The sequence below is a fragment of the Oncorhynchus kisutch genome, linkage group LG19, assembly GCF_002021735.2.
Source record: "Oncorhynchus kisutch isolate 150728-3 linkage group LG19, Okis_V2, whole genome shotgun sequence".
Lineage (NCBI taxonomy): Eukaryota > Metazoa > Chordata > Actinopteri > Salmoniformes > Salmonidae > Oncorhynchus > Oncorhynchus kisutch.
This window is the reverse complement of record NC_034192.2, coordinates 39,169,937-39,186,323: the sequence shown is the minus strand read 5'-3', so window position 1 is coordinate 39,186,323 and position 16,387 is coordinate 39,169,937. Positions and strand designations below refer to the sequence as shown.

General features: G+C 43.3%; 1 long non-coding RNA gene across 2 annotated transcripts in view; it reads right to left on the bottom strand.

Moving 5' to 3' along the window:
* Positions 1 to 16,387, bottom strand: part of LOC116355005 (uncharacterized) — a 98,161-nt gene that overhangs the window by 29,959 nt on the left and 51,815 nt on the right. The gene's annotated exons all lie outside the window — the stretch shown is intronic.

The following is a 16,387-nucleotide window of genomic DNA, read 5'->3' as shown; positions in this document are numbered from 1 at the left end:
TAAGCAGGAATCAGGAGGATAGCATTATGGTCAGATTTGGCAAATGGAGGGCGAGGGAATGCTTTGTACGCATCTCTGTGTGTGGAGTAAGAGTGGTCTAGAGTTAGTTTTTTGTTTTTTCCCTCTGTTTGCACATGTGACATGCTAGTAGAAATGAGGTAAAACGGATTTAAGTTTGTGTGCATTAAAGTCCCCGGCCACTAGGTGCGCCGCTTCTGGATGAGCAATTCCCTGTATGCTTATGGCCTTATACAGCTCTTTGAGTGCAGTCTTAGTGACATTATCGGTTTGTGGTGGTAAAAAGACGGCTAGGAGTAATACAGATGAGAACTCATTTGGTAGATTGTGTGCTCAACAGCTTTTCATGAGATATTCTACCTCAGGTGACCAATACCTCAAGACTTCTTTAATATTAGACATTGCGCACCAGCAGTTATTGACAAATAGACACATGCCCCCGCCCCTCGTCTTACCAGACGTAGCTGCTCTGTCCTGCCGATACACGGACAAGCCAGCCAGCTCTATATTATCCGTGTGTTTGTTCAGCCACGTCTGGGTGAAACATAAGATATTACAGTTTTTAATGTCCCGTTGGTAGAATAGTCTTAATTCTAGATTGTTTGTCTACCTCAAATACCTTGTACCTCTGCACTTTGATCTGGTACTGGTACTCGCTGTATATAGCTCCACATTGATCTGGTACTGGTACTCCCTGTATATAGCTCCACATGTATCTGGTACTGGTACTCCCTGTATATAGCTCCACATTGATCTGGTACTAGAACTCCCTGTAAATACAGTAGCTCCATTATTGTGTATTGTATTCCTCTGTGTTCCAATTTTATCTATTTAAGAAAATGTTTATCTCCACATTGTTGGCAAGGGCTCGCATTTTAGGGTAAAGTCTACACCCGTTGTATTAGTCGGATGTGAAGTAACATTTTGATTTAGGTGGCATTTATAAAAGTTGTTATATAGCCATGGGTTGTTATGAATGCTTATAACACGTCTCACCATGCATTATGGGCATGATAGAAACCACCATAACCCAAACAGTTGGGGTCATAGTGTTACAGACATCTTATAGGCCTAGGTCATTGTAAGGATAAGATTGCGACTTGGCAGAACAATCAACTCTCTGCCTTCTTAGAATTCCGAGCGGTCTATCTGAAGTCAATCTACAACAGTGCGCAGTACAAATACAACACTGACTCATCCTATAATTATTGTAGAACATAGGAGAAAGGAAATCCCCTGCATAGCTGCATCTACTCATGTAACAATTTGCTATAATTGTGATTGTGGTTGAATGAAAATTGTGGTTAGGGCAAACAAGATGTTTTTATGACTCTGCCATGCATTGCCTTTGAGAGACAAGCAACTTTCTGTGGCATGTTTCTTTGATGGTAGGAGTAAACAGGAATTAAATTGCTTTCGTGATTGATTGAGTTGTGTGTAGGAGTTCTGCACTTTTATGTATTTTGTCCATTTTTTTCAATGCCCTGATTGTCTTAAAATGGGTTACATGCATTTGAGGTATATAGCCCATGGGAGCTGTTCTGTCTACACTTGGAGTAGTGGATCTAGGCAGAATTAACATGAGGCCATGCCACACACACACTGTCAGTAGTTATACATTCATTGCATGTCACACTGCTGTGACATTCCCGGCATTACATAATCATTCCTGAGTAATCAACACACTCCTTCCTGATTTTGCAGTTTGGAGGGGAACACAGAACTCCAAAGGAATTTACTCAGTGGCACTTTATGAAAAGGGCTGTGAATCACATTTTCCCGGGACTTCCTGTCTGTATCCAAGACATTTCCCGCCTGTTATGCATACAGACGTGTAAATACAATCGGGCTGAAAGAGAGTGCAGAGAAGCGGGGCAGCCGCAGAGCATTCAGAATGGGACTGCGGGGATCTGAGTGGATTAGAGCTGTCACTATCAATCAAAGCCGGTCAAAGGCTAGCTTTTCAGGTGGCACAAACAGACTCTGTTTGGCTGGGCAGGGTTTTTCTGGGAGGGAGCTTTGTATCTTTTCAACGGAGGGGACCAAGAAAGACATATGCTGTAAACAGGGCCCTCTCAGCTAATGCTGAATTCGAAGGAGTGTGAAGTGATGTGTTTTTGTGGTTTAATGCATATTCTGTTGGCTACTTTTTTGTTGTTGTTGTTGTGTATTCTACTTTTTTGTTGTTGTTGTTTTGTATTCTACTTTTTTTTATTTGACAAGGCATTAAAAGCATCTTGCGCCACAACAAATGGTCATAGCAGGCAAAAGGTGCCTTGCGATAGTGTCTACACAAGGTTTACAGAGACTAGATATTACGCTTGTTTTAGAGATAGTAAACATTTATCGTAGTCATGACGACTTGCTGAAAGGGTTGAGCAGCCCCTAAAATTCAAAAACATCTGGGGTTCCTGGAATGTCCATTAGATTATGCTAGTCTTTTTTTCCTTCGCCGAGTCATTTCCTGTCTTCAGGAAAATCTGAGATAAGAATGTACTCCCTCAATCAAGTAATTCTAGACACAAAGCTAGCATAATTTCCCTTCCATGTCCACAAAAGCACACAGTGACTGATAGCAGCTCACAAATAAACAATTGCTATCCTAGCGATGGTTGAGATTCATGAGTCTCAAGATGTCACGTGAATTCTGAGGGAACTTTGTGACCTACCACAATGGGAGGTTGAAATGAACAAACAAATAGAATTTGAATTATTATTATAAAACATGACACTCTATTGCAACTTCAATAAAAAAAGATCCCTGAAGATATATCTTAGGGAAATTATTTTCTTGTCTTTTTCTAGATGGACTGTAGATGTGAAAAACAGAAGGTATCGTTTTGAAGGAAAATGTTTTTGGAGAGTGTTAACCCTGACGGTCAGAACCTATGGTCAGGTTGTGGTCATTTTCAATTACATGGAAGTCAGTTCATGCAGGTTCATACCCAGATTGTCATCATACCTATTCCTGGAGTGACATATAACTCACCTCAATCATTCCTTTTTAAATGTATTTATGTATTTATTTGCACCTTTATTTAACCAGGTAGGCAAGTTGAGAAGAAGTTCTCATTTACAACTGCGACCTGGCCAAGATAAAGCAAAGCAGTTTGACACATATAACAACACAGAGTTACACATGGAGTAAAACAAACATACAGTCAATAATACAGTAGAAAAACAAGTCTATATACAATGTGAGCAAATGAGGGGAGATAAGGGAGGTAAAGGCAATAAATAGGCCATGGTGGCGAAGTAAATACAATATAGCAATTAAAACACTGGAATGGTAGATGACAGTAGATGAGTGTACAAAGTAGAAATACTGGGGTGCAAAAGAGAAAAATAAATAAATAAATACAGTAGGGGAAGAGGTACATAGTTTTTTGGGCTATTTTATAGATGGGCTACGTACAGGTGCAGTGATCTGTGAGCTGCTCTAACAGCTGGTGCTTAAAGCTAGTGAAGGAGAGAAGGGTTTCCAGTTTCAGAGATTTTTGTAGTTCGTTCCAGTCATTGGCAGCAGAGAACTGGAAGGAGAGGCGGCTAAAGGAGTAATTGGCTTTAGGGGTGACATGTGAGATATACCTGCTGGAACGTGTGCTACGGGTTGGTGTAGCTATGGTGACCAGCGAGCAGAGATAAGGTGGGACTTTACCTAGCAGGGTCTTGTAGATGACCTGGAGCCAGTGGGTTTGGCGACGAGTATGAAGCGAGGGCCAGCCAACGAGAGTGTAAAGGTCGCAGTGGTGGGTAGTATATGGGTCTTTGGTGACAAAACGGATGGGACTGTGATAGACTGCATCCAATTTGTTGAGTAGGGTGTTGGAGGCTATTTTGTAAATGACATCGCCAAAGTCGAGGATCGGTAAGATGGTCAGATTTACAAGGGTATGTTTGGCAGCATGAGTAAAGGATGCTTTGTTGCGAAAAAGGAAGCCAATTCTAGATTTAACTTTGGATTGGAGATGTTTTATGTGAGTCTGGAAGGAGAGTTTACAGTCTAACCAGACACCTAGGTATTTGTAGTTGTCCACATATTCTAAGTCAGAACCGTCCAGAGTAGTGATGCTGGATGGGCGGGCAGGTGCAGGCAGCGATCGGTTGAAGAGCATGCATTTAGTTTTACTTGTATTTAAGAGCAGTTGGAGGCCACAGAAGGAGAGTTGTATGGCATTGAAGCTTGTCTGGAGGGTTGTTAACACAGTGTCCAAAGAAGGGCCAGAAGTATACAGAATGGTGTCGTCTGCGTAGAGGTGGAACAGAGACTCACCAGCAGCAAGAGCGACATCATTGATATATACAGAGAAGAGAGTCAGCCCAATAATTTAACACTTTGGCACACCCATAGAGACTGCCAGAGGTCCGGACAACAGGCCCTCTGATTTGACACAATGAACTCTGTCGGAGAAGTAGTTGGTGAACCAGGAGAGGCAATCATTTGAGAAACCAAGGCTGTTGAGTCTGCCGATGTGGATGTAGTGATTGACTGAGTCGAAAGCCTTGGCCAGGTCAATGAATACAGCTGCACAGTATTGTTTCTTATCAATGGCGGTTAAGATATTGTTTAGAACCTTGAGCGTGGCTGAGGTGCACCCTTGACCAGCTCTGAAACCAGATTGCATAGTGGAGAAGGTACAGTGGGGTTCGAAATGGTCTTTGATCTGTTTGTTAACTTGGCTTTCGAAGACCTTAGAAAGGCAGGGTAGGATAAATATAGGTCTATAGCAGTTTGGGTCAAGAGTTTACCCCCCTTTGAAGAGGGGGATGACCGCAGCTGCTTTCCAATCTTTGGGAATCTCAGACGACATGAAAGAGAGATTGAACAGGCTAGTAATAGGTGTTGCAACAATTTCGGCAGATAATTTTAGAAAGAAGGGGTCCAGATTGTCTAGCCCGGCTGATTTGTGGGGGTCCAGATTTTGCAGCTCTTTCAGAACATCAGCTGACTGGATTTGGGAGAAGGAGAAATGGGGAAGGCTTGGGTTGCTGTGGGGGGTGCAGTGCTGTTGACCAGGGTAGGGGTGGCCAGGTGGAAAGCATGGCCAGCCGTAGAAAAATGCTTATTGAAATTCTCAATTCTAGTGGATTTATCAGTGGTGACAGAGTTTCCTATCCTCAGTGCAGTGGGCAGCTGGGAGGAGGTGCTCTTATTCTCCATGGACTTTACAATGTCCCAGAACTTTTTTGAGTTTGTGTTGCAGGAAGCAAATTTCTGCTTTTCTACCTGCCTGTGTATATTGGTTTCTAACTTCCCTAAAAAGTTGCATTTCACGATGGCTGTTCGATGCTAATGTACGCCACAGGATGTTTTGTGTTGGTTAAGGGCAGTCAGGTCTGGAGAGAACCAAGGGCTATATCTGCCCCTTGAAGTGAAATTTCTGCCCCTTGAATGGGGCATGCTTATTTAAGATGGTGAGGAAGGCATTTAAAAAAAGAAACAGGCATCCTCTACTGACGGGATGAGGTCGATATCCTTCCAGGATACCCGGACCAGGTCGATTAGAAAGGCCTGCTCGCTGAAGTGTTTCAGGGAGCGTTTGATAGTGATGAGTGGAGGTCGCTTGACCGCTGACCCATTACGGCTGCAGGCAATGAGGCAGTGATCGCTGAGATCTTGGTAGAAAACAGCAGAGGTGTATTTAGAGGGCAAGTTGGTTAGGATGATATCTATGAGGGTGCCCGTGTTTACGGCTTTGGGGTTGTACCTGGTAGGTTCATTGATAATTTGTGTGAGATTGGGGGCATCAAGCTTAGATTGTAGGATAGCCGGGGTGTTAAGCATATCACAGTTTAGGTCACCTAGCAGCATGAACTCTGAAGATAGATGGGGGGGCAATCAGTTCACATATGGTATCCAGAGCACAGCTGAGGGCAGAGGGTGCTCTGTAGCAGGCGGCAACGGTGAGAGACTTGTTTTTAGAGAGGTGGATTTTTAAAAGTAGAAGTTCAAATTGTTTGGGTGCAGACCTGGATAGTAGGACAGAACTCTGCAGGCTATCTCTGCAGTAGATTGCAACACCGCCCCCTTTGGCCATTCTATCTTGTCTGAAAATGTAGTTAGGGATGGAGATTTCAGAGTTATTTGTGGTCTTCCTATGCCAGGATTCAGACACGGCTAAGACATCTGAGTTTGCAGAGTGTGCTAAAGCAGTGAATAAAACAAACTTAGGGAGGAGGCTTCTAATGTTAACATGCATGAAACCAAGGCTTTTACAGTTACAGAAGTCAACAAAAGAGAGCGCCTGGGGAATAGGAGTGGAGCTAGGCACTGCAGGGCCTGGATTCACCTCTACATCGCCAGAGGAACAGAGGAGGAGAAGGATAAGGGTATGGCTAAAAGCCATGAGAATTGGACGTCTAGGACGTCCGGAACAGAGAGTAAAAGGAGCAGGTATCTGGGGGAGTTAAAATAGATTTAAGGTATAATGCACAGACAAAGGTATGGTAGGATGTGAATACAGTGGAGGTAAACCTAGGCATTGAGTGAAGATGAAAGAGATATTGTCTCTAGAAACATCATTGAAACCAGGTCATGTCATCGCATGTGTGGGTGGTGGTACTGAAGGGTTGGATAAGGTATAATGAGCAGGGCTAGAGGCTCTACAGTGAAATAAGCCAATAAACACTAACCAGAACAGCAATGGACAGGGCATATTGACATTAAGGAGAGGCATGCTTAGCCGAGTGATCATAAGGATCCAGTGAGTAGCGAGGTTAGTTGGGGTCACGGCGATTCAGACAGCTAGCCGAGCAATGGGTAGCAAGCTAGCAGAAGATGGAGGTCTGTTTTTACCCACCCCGTAGTTTCCTTCAGTAGATTAGTGGGTTCCGTGTGGTAGAGGGGACCAATCCAACTGTCAAAATAGTTATAGTTATAGTGGCCCAAGAAGATTGTTCGATAGACCTGTTCAGAGGGCAGCTAATATGCTCAAGACAGCTAACGTTAGCAGATGGGCGTTCAGCTTACGTCGCGATGGCGAGGCCAGTTGAATAACTCCCTCGGGCAGATAACGTCGGTATTCCAGTCGTGAAGGCCCGGTGGGACTCCGCATCGGCAGTAAAACGTGTCCGGATAGGTGATTGTAGCCCAGGAGTGGCTGATGGAACTCTTCAGCTGGCTAGCTCCGGGATAATTGGTGTTTGCTCCAGAATCGAAGTTAGCCAATAGTCACTCGAATAGCTAGTTAACTAGCTGCAAGATCCAGGTGTATATGTCCAGAGCTTGCTGTAGAAATCTGGGGATATGGAGAGAAAATAGGTCCGGTATGCTCTGGTCTAAGCCACGTTGTACAAAACTGCCAATAGCTTTCCGAGCTAAAGGATAGCTGATGACCGCTAGCCGTGGTTAGCTGAATACTAACGTTAGCAAGTGAGCTGGCCAACTTCTGGCTAGTTTCTGTTGTGGATTTCAGATACGAGGTGAATAATACTTTTGAAAAGGAAAAAAAAAAGATCCGCACCACATTTGGTGAGGCGGGTTGCAGGAGAGTGTTTTGAAGTTGAGTTTTTAGAAAAAATATAGAAAAAGATATGCGAAGAAAAAGACAAAAAGACAAAACATATATACACGGGACAAGACGAGGACAAAGGACGTCTGACTGCTACGCCATCTTGGAAACCTTGAAGAAGCTATAGAAATAGAATATAAACGCAATAGAAGTGTTGCTTCGTGTACTATTGTCTCTTGTGTCTTTAGAGGACTGTTTCACTTTGATGTCCTTTTTCTTCTGTCCTTATTTTGTCTTTCTTTTCTTCTGTTAACTAGATATTCTTTGTTAGCTAGCTAGCTTCTTCCAGGAGAGTCCCTAGCAACTGCTTAGCAACTGGTAAACAATTCAGCTAGCTGAGATAACTGTACAATTTTATGAAAAATAGTTACTTTTTCCAAAATCTTTCTTCTTTGTTTGTTGCTTGTTTTGTCTCCAATTAAGTCTTGCAGTTTTCTTTTGCTTTTTCCCAATGTACTTCACTCTAAAAATCATGTACATTTAAATATTTGTAGGAGCTCATTTTTTTTTTCAGCAGCTGCTATTCAATATGGAATCCGGAATATATTATGAGGTAGTGTCTCTTGCTTGCCTTTATTTTTTCTATTGCATGTAATTATAAGACAAACCTCCAGGGGGCATTTAACAGTAACCCTTTGAAGTCATCAGGAATCCTATTTGTCCAATTTAAGAGTAGGACTATCATGGAACCTGTTGTCTATTAGTGTGGCTGTGGGTATGAAAATGTGCCTGTATGCATACGCTTGCGTGTGGCTGTGAGCTTTATGTGTACTTTGATCTATTTATAGAGTTGGTGTGTTTGCGTAGTACTTCCAGATTCCCACCTCTCGGCATGAAGACTGACAGCTACAGTTGTGTGTTATTCTAAAGTGGCGGAGATTGTTGGTACTTGAAAGAGCTTGTGGACGCTTGAATTTGATTTATGTTCTGTGTGTTTGATATCAATCATAAAAACGACAACACAGCTGTAGGAAGGAAAACTCATCTCCTGTTTAGAACGTCCTTTGATGTCGAAGTTGAAAGGAACAATGGAATAAGGTGCCATGTTTTTTTTCTTCTCATGGTCGGTTCATCTTTTTCTAATTTATTATCCATATTTCCCATTAAATAAACTGTAAATCAAGATACTCCTGACAAGTGAAGAGAACAGAACACAGCGCTTTGTGATTGTATCACGGTATTTTTGCTTCCCAGCCATATAGCAGTGCAGTGATGAAATATGTCAAATGAAAAGTCCTTTGGATTTGTTTTTATCTGCTCTTGGTTGCTGTTGGCCTTTAATGTTGTACATTTCTCGCCAAATGCAGATTAAACATTGTATGAGAGAAGTGTGGAACAGTTGCATAAAGTTAAGGGCCTCAACATAAGTTCTCACTTGACATTTTTTGGACAATGAGTGTAATGTGGTAACAACTTTGATCACGTGTGACTGAACACATACATAGTGATTATGTGTGAACAACAATGACTCCACTGACACTCTACTGCCCTCTACTGGCTCTCGCTTACACTTCTCTGGGATTGGATGAAGAAAAAAAAGTTGAAGATTTAAACACGGATCTAGAATCAGATCACTCTACCCCAACCATAACCTTGACTAATATCTGACCCCATAGCAGTAGTGGTTACAGTAGTAGAAGTAATTTACACTCAGAATTTTTAAAAATAATATAAACTGGAAAATGTAATTTGCCAGTGCAGAGTAAATTTTTATGCCTTGGCAATAGATCAATAATGAAAAAAGGTGAAATATGACATGTGCCAAAAAATACCAGAACTCATACATAGTGCTTCTAAAATGCTTAACAGTGTTTATTCATGTGGGGTCCAACTGGTATCATCGACATGTGCCCAGTGTCACAAAACACACTCTCTCTCTGCCTCTCCGCACACTCGCTCTCTCTGCTTCTCCGCACTCTCTCTCTCTGCCTAGCCACACGCTCTCTCTCTGCCTATCCACACACTCTCTCTCTCTGCCTATCCACACACTCTCTCTCTCTCTGCCTATCCATACACTCTCTCTCTCTGCCTATCCACACACTCTCAATTCAATTCAATTCAATTCAAGGGCTTTATTGGCATGGGAAACATGTGTTAACATTGCCAAAGCAAGTGAGGTAGACAACATACAAAGTGAATATATAAAGTGCAAAACAACAAAAATGAACAGTAAACATTACACATACAGAAGTTTCAAAACAGTAAAGACATTACAAATGTCATATTATATATATATATACAGTGTTCTAACAATGTACAAATGGCTAAAGGACACAAGATAAAATAAATAAGCATAAATATGGGTTGTATTTACAATGGTGTTTGTTCTTCACTGGTTGCCCTTTTCTCGTGGCAACAGGTCACAAATCTTGCTGCTGTGATGGCACACTGTGGAATTTCACCCAGCAGATATGGGAGTTTTTCAAAATTGGATTTGTTTTCGAATTCTTTGTGGATCTGTGTAATCTGAGGGAAATATGTCTCTCTAATATGGTCATACTCTCTCTCTCTGCCTCTCCAGACGCTCTCTCTCTGTCTCTCCACACGCTCTCTCTCTTCCTCTCCACATGTTCCCTTTCTGCCTCTCCACACGCTCTCTCTCTTAATCTCAACACGCTCTCTCTCTACCTCTCCACATTCTTTCTCTCTCTGCCTCTCCACACGCTCCCTCTCTACCTCTCCACAATCTTTCTCTCTCTGCCTCTCCACATGCTCTCTCACTACCTCTCCACGCACTCTCTCTCTGCCTCTCAACACTCTCTCTCAAACTCTCAACACCCTCTCTCTCTGCCTCTCCACAATCTCTCTCTCTCCATATGCTCTCTCTCTGCCTCTCCACACGCTCCCTCTCTGCCTCTCAACACTCTCTCTCAAACTCTCAACACCCTCTCTCTCTGCCTCTCCACAATCTCTCTCTCTCCATATGCTCTCTCTCTCTGCCTCTCCACACGCTCTCTCTGCCTCTCCACACGCTCCCTCTCTGCCTCTCAACACTCTCTCTCAAGCTCTCAACACACACTCTCTCTGCCTCTCCATCAGTAGTTACCGCTCTCTAAAATCCCAACAAAAATCGGAGGAATTTTTCTTCCTCTCCTTCCAGGGAACCTGCCCTGTGAGAGCTTTGACTCAGGGATTTTGCAGCTTTCATCTTGTCTCACTGTGTACTACTATCTTTGCTCATTCTGCAGAAATGGCAATTAACACCCTCCATAAATCTGGCAGTAAGGGGAGGGAGCAGTCTGCTTCGATTTCCCATCTACCGTGGCAGGGCCTTGTGAGCCCAACTGTGTGTGTTGCCAAGATCTATTTGTGTGCAGGTGTTGCACCACGACTGTAATCAAACAGTCCGTAGACAAGTATCAACAACATACAATGATGTTAACAACCAGTTCTAATACTGTAGCATGATAACACATACTTGCCTCAAATATTCAATGTTGAAATTCACACTTATCCTCCCCAGTCACTTAATGACATATATCTGTTAGATCGGAAGTCTCTCTTTCTACGGGGCAGATTTACAGTTGGAGGCAGACCAGCTAAAGCTCCTGTGGTTATGGGCATATTCTTCACATGTAGATGACTAGTCACACAGTCCTAGTTCCACTCTTGAATTGAGTCGGTTGATATGGTGTCCATAACTAACCATCTAGGACCCCTTTGGGTTTTTACTTTCCTTGGCTTGTAACTGAGGTGCCCTTGGTCATTTCCATGAAAAAGGACCTATGAGTACCAACGTGAAGTTCTTTGGAGTATATTCATTTTAAAATACTTGAGTCATCAGAAATGCATCAGAACACAATAAGGTTGGCGTAAAGTCCCCTGCCAACTAATATCAACACCTACATTTAGTTTTGGAGAAAATGTTTACACTCTGTACTGAAAGTTTAAGAAATATTGCCTTGTGCCTTGTATTTCTGTTACCAAACACCCACATACGGTGGGGAGAACAAGTATTTGATACACTGACGATTTTGCAGGTTTTCCTACTTACAAAGTATGTAGAGGTCTGTCATTTTTTAAATCATAGGTACACTTCAGCTGTGAGAGACGGAATCTAAAACCAAAATCCAGATGTATGATTTTTAAGTAATTAATTTGCATTTTATTGCATGACATAAGTATTTGATACATCAGAAAAGCAGAACTTAATATTTGGTACAGAAACATTTGTTTGCAATTACAGAGATAATTTCCTGTAGTTCTTGACCAGGTTTGCACACACTGCAGCAGGGATTTTGGCCCACTCCTCCATACAGACCTTCTCCAGATCCTTCAGGTTTCGGGGCTGTCGCTGGGCAATACGGACTTTCAGCTCCCTCCAAAGATTTTCTATTGGGTTCAGGTCTGGAGACTGGCTAGGCCACTCCAGGACCTTGAGATGCTTCTTACGGAGCCACTCCTTGGTAGCCCTGGCTGTGTGTTTCGGGTCGTTGTCATGCTGGAAGACCCAGCCACAACCCATCTTCAATGCTCTTACTGAGGGAAGGAGGTTGTTGGCCAAGATCTCGCGATACATGGCCCCATCCATCCTCCCCTCAATACGGTGCAGTCGTCCTGTCCCCTTTGCAGAAAAGCATCCCCAAAGAATGATGATTCCACCTCCATGCTTCACGGTTGGGATGGTGTTCTTGGGGTTGTACTCATCCTTCTTCTTCCTCCAAACACGGCGAGTGGAGTTTAGACCAAAAAGCTCTATTTTTGTCTCATCAGACCACATGACCTTCTCCAATTCCTCCTCTGGATCATCCAGATGGTCATCGGCAAACATCAGACAGGCATGGACATGCGCTGGCTTGAGCAGGGGGACCTTATGTGCGCTGCAGGATTTTAATCCATGACGGCGTAGTGTGTTACTAATGGTTTTCTTTGAAACTGTGGTCCCAGCTCTCTTCAGGTCATTGACCAGGTCCAGCCGTGTAGTTCTGGGCTGATCCCTCACCTTCCTCATGATCATTGATGCCCCACGAGGTGAGATCTTGCATGGAGCCCCAAACCGAGGGTGATTGACCGTCATCTTGAACTTCTTCCATTTTCTAATAATTGCACCAACAGTTGTTACCATCTCACCAAGCTGCTTGCCTATTGTCCTGTAGCCCATCCCAGCCTTGTGCACGTCTACAATTTTATCCCTGATGTCCTTACACAGCTCTCTGGTCTTGGCCATTGTGGAGAGGCTGGAGTCTGTTTGATTGAGTGTGTGGACAGGTGTCTTTTATACAGGTAACGAGTTCAAACACGTGCAGTTAATACAGTTAATGAGTGGAGAACAGGAGGGCTTCTTAAAGGAAAACGAACAGGTCTGTGAGAGCCGGAATTCTTACTGGTTGGTAGGTGATCAAATACTTATGTCATGCAATAAAATGCAAATTAATTACTTAAAAATCATACAATGTGATTTTCTGGATTTTTGTTTTAGATTACGTCTCTCACAGTTGAAGTGTACTGATGACAAAAATTACAGACCTCTACATGCTTTGTAAGTAGGAAAACCTGCAAAATCGGCAGTGTATCAAATACTTGTTCTCCCCACTGTATCTCCTTTATGAGGACAGAGGGTAATACAAGTTCAGAAGTAATAAGTAATGGTAGACCAACCAATTAGTTATAGTGATTTTACTGATATCAAATTAGTTCATGCATTATTAAGTGATTTAAAACTCGTTATTCTGTCACCAAATTGGTAACGGAGATACCATAAAAATCAGTAACGGAATTGCCTAGAGTGGGAAATTCAAATCCTAATTCTTTATTTTCGTTTTCAGGCGGTCAAGCAAAGACTGTTAAATCTCTCTCTCTCTCACTCTCTCACTCGCTCTCACTCTCGCTCTTTCTCTCTCTCTCTCTCTCGCTCTCGCTCTCTCTCTCTCTCTCTCTCTCGCTCTCTCTCACTCTCGCTCTTTCTCTCTCTCTCTCTCGCTCTCTCTCTCCCTCTCTCTCTGCCTCTCTCTCTGCCTCTCTCTCTGCCTCTCTCACTGCCTCTCTCTCTGCCTCTCTCACTCGCTCTCACTCTCGCTCTTTCTCTCGCTCTCTCTCTCGCTCTCGCTCTCTCTCCCTCTCTCTCTGCCTCTCTCTCTCCCTCTCTCTCTGCCTCTCTCTCTGCCTCTCTCTCTGCCTCTCTCTCTCACTCTGCCTCTCTCTCCTACTCAGGAGTTAAAGTCACCTGTCCCAGCTCTACAATGACACACTTAGTTATCTACCCACCTCGTTCCTTTCTTTAAGCAGGTGCACATAGTAAGTACACTATCATGCTTTCGGGATACATGTCTTTTCAGATTCCACAATGATTCTTTAGTTGTGGACAATACATCACCACACGCCCTCTCTTGGTCCTCGTCATTGTAAGTCACATTGATTTGGAACCTGTGTGTTTTATCAGGTTCTTTATGAAAGTATTTAGCGTACTCCATGACAGTAGCTGTAGCAAGGGGCTATAGACGAACATAAGTAGACTACAGCAAGGGGCTATAGACGAACATAAGTAGACTACAGCAAGGGGCTATAGACGAACACAAGTAGATTACAGCAAGGGGCTATAAACGAACACAAGTAGACTACAGCAAGGGGCTATAGACGAACACAAGTAGATTACAGCAAGGGGCCAGAAACGAACACAAGTAGACTACAGCAAGGGGCTACAAACGAACACAAGTAGATTACAGTGAGGGGCTATAGACGAACACAAGTAGACTACAGCAAGGGGCTATAGACGAACACAAGTAGATTACAGCAAGGGGCTATAGACGAACACAAGTAGACTACAGCAAGGGGCTATAGACGAACACAAGTAGACTACATCAAGGGGTTATAGACGAACACAAGTAGCCTACAGCAAGGGGCTATAAACGAACACAAGTAGATTACAGCAAGGGGCTATAGACGAACACAAGTAGACTACAGCGAGGGGCTATAAACGAACACAAGTAGATTACAGTGAGGGGCTATAGACGAACACAAGTAGATTACAGTGAGGGGCTATAGACGAACACAAGTAGACTACAGCGAGGGGCTATAGACGAACACAAGTAGATTACAGCAAGGGGCTATAGACGAACACAAGTAGACTACAGCTAGGGGCTATAGACGAACACAAGTAGATTACAGCAAGGGGCTATAAACGAACACAAGTAGACAACAGCAAGGGGCTATAGACGAACACAAGTAGATTACAGCAAGGGGCTATAAACGAACACAAGTAGATTACAGCAAGGGGCTATAGACGAACACAAGTAGATTACAGCAAGGGGCTATAGACAAACACAAGTAGATTACAGCAAGGGGCTATAGCAGAACACAAGTAGATTACAGCAAGGGGCTATAGACGGACACAAGTAGATTACAGCAAGGGGCTATAGACGAACACAAGTAGATTACAGCAAGGGGCTATAGCAGTACACAAGTAGATTGCAGTAAGGGGCTATAGACGAACACAAGTAGATTACAGCAAGGGGCTATAGACGAACACAAGTAGATTACAGCAAGGGGCTATAGACGAACACAAGTAGATTACAGCAAGGGGCTATAGACGAACACAAGTAGATTACAGCAAGGGGCTATAGACGAACACAAGTAGACTACAGCAAGGGGCTATAGCAGCACACAAGTAGATTACAGCAAGGGGCTATAGACGAACACAAGTAGATTACAGCAAGGGGCTATAGACGAACACAAGTAGATTACAGCAAGGGGCTATAGACGAACACAAGTAGACTACAGCAAGGGGCTATAGACGAACATAAGTAGATTACAGCAAGGGGCTATAGACGAACACAAGTAGATTACAGCAAGGGGCTATAGACGAACACAAGTAGATTACAGCAAGGGGCTATAGACGAACACAAGTAGACAACAGCAAGGGGCTATAGATGAACACAAGTAGATTACAGCAAGGGGCTATAAACGAACACAAGTAGATTACAGCAAGGGGCTATAGACGAACACAAGTAGAATACAGCAAGGGGCTATAGACGAACACAAGTAGATTACAGCAAGGGGCTATAGACGAACACAAGTACATTACAGCAAGGGGCTATAGACGAACACAAGTAGATTACAGCAAGGGGCTATAGCAGAACACAAGTAGATTACAGCAAGGGGCTATAGACGGACACAAGTAGATTACAGCAAGGGGCTATAGACGAACACAAGTAGATTACAGCAAGGGGCTATAGACGAACACAAGTACATTACAGCAAGGGGCTATAGACGAACACAAGTAGCTTACAGCAAGGGGCTATAGACGAACACAAGTAGATTACAGCAAGGTGCTATAGACGAACACAAGTAGGCTACAGCAAGGGGATATAGCAGAACACAAGTAGACTACAGCAATGGACTATAGCAGAACACAAGTAGATTACAGCAAGGGGCTATAGACAAACATAAGTAGATTACAGCAAGGGGCTATAGACGAACACAAGTAGACTACAGCGAGGGGCTATAAACGAACACAAGTAGATTACAGTGAGGGGCTATAGACGAACACAAGTAGATTACAGTGAGGGGCTATAGACGAACACAAGTAGACTACAGCGAGGGGCTATAGACGAACACAAGTAGATTACAGCAAGGGGCTATAGACGAACACAAGTAGACTACAGCTAGGGGCTATAGACGAACACACGTAGATTACAGCAAGGGGCTATAAACGAACACAAGTAGACTACAGCAAGGGGCTATAGACGAACACAAGTAGATTACAGCAAGGGGCTATAAACGAACACAAGTAGATTACAGCAAGGGGCTATAGACGAACACAAGTAGATTACAGCAAGGGGCTATAGACAAACACAAGTAGATTACAGCAAGGGGCTATAGCAGAACACAAGTAGATTACAGCAAGGGGCTATAGACGGACA